Genomic DNA, 4,805 nt, shown 5'->3' with positions numbered 1-4,805 from the left:
GCAAGGCTGGTCTCAAACTCCTGGTCTCAAGTGATCTGCCCACCTCGACCTCTCAAAGTGCTGGGATTACAGGTATGAGCCACCACGCCTGGCCAGAGATGTACAGTTGTAAATAGTGTAGATGAGTAATACTGAACAGAGACCTGAAGGCAGTGAGAAAGCAAGCCCTGAGGACATCAGGGGAAAAGCAGGCAGAGGACACAGCAAGTGCAACGGCCCTGTGGTGGGCTCATGCCTGGCAGGCCTGGGGAACATCAAGTGGCCCATGTGGCTGAAGCAGAGAGAGCAACGGGTAGGAGATGGGGTCAGAGGGCAGACTGCAGGGCCTTGAAGGCCTCTCTTTTTACTGTATGAGATGAGAACCCCTGGAGGAATCTGAGCAGAGGAGAAACATGCCTTAGGTCTCATGTAGAGAGATTGAATGCCACGAATTAGGTGCTTACAAAACCATTGCAAGAACTGGAGGAGCCGGCTCCATGCTGGGCCCTGTGGAACAACATGACTGAACTGCCGGCCTGGACTCTGCCCTGATGAGGAGGGTAGAGAGTCAGGAGGCCCCACCGGCATGGTTGAGATCTGATCTAGGGTCAGGAGGCCTTGTGCCACTGCACCTGCCTCTTGAACACCACAAAGCTGGTGACTAGATGTTGGATGTCTTGTAGAAAACGCGTATCTCCACAGCCCACAGAGCAGTATTTCCCTCTGCGCTTCCTCCCACCAAATTTCACTTTATTATTTTTATTTTTTTTGAGATGAAGTTTCACTCTTGTCGCCCAGGCTGGATAGCAATGGCACGGCTCACCACAACCTTCGCCTCCTGGGTTCAAGCGATTATACTGCCTCAGCCTCCTGAGTAGCTGGGATTACAGGCATGCACCACCACGCCCGGCCAATTTTGTATTTTTAGTACAGACGAGGTTTCTCCACGTTGGTCAGGCTGGTCTCGAACTCCCGACCTCAGGTGGTCCACCGACCTCGGCCTTCCAAAGTGCTGGGATTACAGTCGTGAGCCACCGCCCTAGGCCACTTTATTATTTTATTTATTTATGTTTTTGAGACGGAGTCTCACTCTGTTGCCAGGCGGGAGTGCGGTGGCGCGATCTCAACTCACTGTAACCTCTGCCTCCAGGGTTCAAGCAATTCTCCTGCCTCAGCCTCTCAAGTAGCTGAGATCACAGGCTTGCGAGACCATACCTAGCTACGTTTTTTGTATTTTTAGTAGAGATGGGGTTTCACCATGTTGTTGAGGCTCGTCTCAAACTCGTGACTTCAAATGATCCTCCCGCCTCAGACTCCCAAACTGCTGGGATTACAGGCATGACCCACTGTGCCTGGCCCCAAATTTCTTTCTTTGATGGAACCCAATTCATATCCAAAACTTGCTTCAAAGGAACGTAGGGCATGGTGCATACCAAATGCCTGCCCACCACATCTCTCACAGCTCCAAGCCCATCCCCATGCCAAACACCCTACTGCTCCCACTTGCCTGCTTCCTAGGCCTCCTGGGACGCTCCACCCATGCCCTGGGCCTCTGCCCTGTGCTTCCTCAGGCCTGCATTACAGCATGTATCACATTGGTGGAACTGCTTGTGTGCTTGTCTATTCCCTCACGCACCCCACTCAATGCAAGCCCCTTGAGGACAGGAATGTAGCTACCCATTTTAAGGCCATATCCATGGTGGTGGTACCTGGAGTGATCCATCTGGCCAGGCTGGGAGGAAGCAGCAAGCCCACCCAGCCCGGGAATAGAAGCAGTAGAGGGGAAAGAGGCAAAATCCTTAGCTATTTAACTGCCCCAAGACTTGTTTGGTTATTTTTTTGAGAGGGAGTCTCACTCTGCTGCCCAGGCTGGAGTGCAGTGGCACCATCTTGGCTCACGGCAACCTCTGCCTCCCAGGTTCAAGTGATCTTCCTGCCTCAGCCTCCTGAGTAGCTAGGATTACATGCATGTGTCACCACACCCAGCTTATTTTTGTATTTTTAGTATAAATGGGGTTTCCCTATGTTGGCCAGGCTGATCTCGAACTCCTGACCTCAGGTGATCTGCCCACCTCGGTCTCCCAAAGTGCTGGGATTACAGGCGTGAGCCACCGCACCTGGTCAAGACTTGGTTTTAATACCTGTGAAATGGGGCAATAGCATCACTCACCAGTAGGGACGTGGAGAGATCTGAGAAAACATATGCATTCAGTATATGCTCATAAACTCCACCCTCTCCTTAGATTTCTTCAGGGGTTGGAGAGGAGCTGGGCTTCCTTGCGGATTCAGCCCTGAAGAAGCTAAAAAGTCCATGGCATCTTGGGGCCATGCAAGGTGGGTCATTAGCTCACAGCAGGAAGGCGGAGAGGGCCCTGATTCCTGGGCCCTCCTTTTCACTTGAGAGTTTTTCCCTCGAAAGTTGGAAGCAGCAGAGGCCCTCCTCCCCTTCTAGGCCTGCCAGCCTTGCTGGCAGCAGAACTTGTGGTCAGCAGAGCCTGGAGGCCTGATCCTGCCAGATGACCAGATGCACTAGTAGCTGGGTGACTCTCGAGGAGAGTGGTCAAACATTGTGTACCAGGGTAGCCCCACCTCCTACCGGCCTGGGTCAGTCCTGGTTGATAGGTGCCAGGTCAGGTTTATGCCTGTTGTCTGGTCATAAGTATTAATAGTGCCGCTTTCACTCTGAAGTGCCCTGCTCGTCTGCTGAAGCTGAGCGTACACATCCTGTGATCCAGTAATTCCTCTCCTAGGCACGTACCCAACAGAAATTTGCACATCTACTCACCAAGATATATTCTAGAACATTCATGGCAGCACTATTCACAATAGACCCCCGCCAGAAACTATCCAAATGTCCTTCAACAGAACGGATATAAAATTGTGGTATATTCATATCACATCACTAAGCAGCCCTGAGAATGAACATTCTGCAGCCACACACAGTAGCATGGATGAACCTCACAGACATAAGGGTGAACAAGGAAACTAATCCAGGAGAATACAAAATATAAGACTCCATATCTCTGTGTGTGCACAAACAGGTGAAATGAAACGCTGCTTAAGGTTGGGATGGTGATTACATAGGGGTACTGGAGATGTTGTATTTACTGGTCTGCATGCTGGTGACACAAAGGTGTTCACTTTGTGAAAATGCATCAAGCCAAATAATAGAACTAAATGGAAACATCCACACTAGTTTTTTTCACCTACTCAACTAGAAAATGAACTTAAGAGTCAGCGTCCCAATATATGTAAAGCTGACTCGAACTCCCCATTCCCTGGACATTCCTGTTGGGTTCACTGAAGCTCATAGGTCGTCCTTGAGGAAACTGTATATAGGCTGACTCCAATAACCGAAAATGCTTCCTGTGGGGAAGACAGGTTCTGGTATCGACCAACCCCTGAATCCCCCAGGCCTTGACCATGTCCTTGGCCTGGAATAGCTCCCTCTTCCTGCCTGCCCTGTCCCCAACTCCTCAGCCACCCAACTATCCAAGTCTCATGAAAGCCTGCTCAAACCCGTCTCCTCCAGGACTTCCCTGACCACCCTGGGCTCCCATCCTCTCCTCCTGTAGTTCCTTGTAAGTCTTTAAGCGCCTGACCCCTTGGTCCAAGTTTCGAGAGTGCGGGGGACTTTGTTCACTGATTGTACCCCAAGAATTTGGCCCAGTTCCTGCTACACAGTAGGTTCTCAATAACTACTGAATGAAATGTTTTCTAACATGGCATCTCCTGTACTGCTATTCAGTTTTCTCTAGTGCAGGCTTGATTCCGATTTCTCTAGACATGAAATTCGCTGGGACAAGGACTAGATCCTACTCATCTTTTTATCCCTACCACTCGCTCCTCTGCTTAATACTTATTCAAAGCGGAAAGAAAGGAAAGGCTGTGAATTCAGGGCATTTACAATCCAGAAAGCGTGGAGGTGGGGGTCAGCGAGTAGAGTTATTTGGATTTCAAGGGTGTGGGTAATCCTGGAGAGGAACAAGCTACTATATTTATTTGTCTACGAATTTATTTATACCTGCCTCCTTCCAGAGAGGGTTTGAGGTGGCTTACAAAAATACACACAATACAAGGTAAAAAACAAGTCGCTGAGGAAATCAGGCCGAGGGGAAAATAAGAGTAGGAAAAACAAGATCGAGTCGCCTTGCTAGAAGTGGGCCAGAAAGTTGGCCAAGTTTTCCCACAGCCCACTCGAGGCGGAAGTCCCTCTCCCCGCCCCGTCCCAGGGGCGGCCGCGGGTCCCACACGGACGGGAGAGATGTACCCGAGAGAGGGGACCGACAGGACCCTCTCCGCACCTCCCCAGCCGCCAGGCCGCCAACCCGGGGCCGGGCCTAGCAGCCTCCGCGGCCTTGGAGAGCGCGAAGTGGAGAGGCGCGCGGCTCTGGGGGGCAGCCCGAGCCCAGACCTGGGTCCCAGGGTGCTGGCGGGGAGCCTGTGACCTGGGAGGAGTTGCTGGAGGCTGAGGGATCGCACCTCCACGCCACGCCGCAGAGGTTCCCGCGCTCGAAACCGAACGCCCTCCAGCCACCACCACTCACGGCCTACTAAGCGTGGGCTCGGGGCCCAAGGCACAAAGATGGAGGGAGCGGCGCGATCCACCGGCCCCACCCCCACCCGTCAGACAAAGGGGCAGGTCGCCCCTCCCCCAGCCTCCTTCGCGGGCCCCGCCGCCCTCTCCTCCCCTCCCCTCGGGCCGCCCTTTGGTGACTTCCTCTCCCCTCCAGGGGCGGCCCCGGGACTTCTCAGGAACTGCGTTTCACCTGGACGCGGGGCGGGGAGCCGGCGCGCAGAGGGCGGCCTCCGGGCCCACCCCTAGG

This window comes from Colobus angolensis, unplaced genomic scaffold, assembly GCF_000951035.1.
Source record: "Colobus angolensis palliatus isolate OR3802 unplaced genomic scaffold, Cang.pa_1.0 Scaffold24, whole genome shotgun sequence".
Classification (NCBI taxonomy): Eukaryota; Metazoa; Chordata; class Mammalia; order Primates; family Cercopithecidae; genus Colobus; species Colobus angolensis.
Note: the sequence above shows the minus strand (reverse complement) of the source record.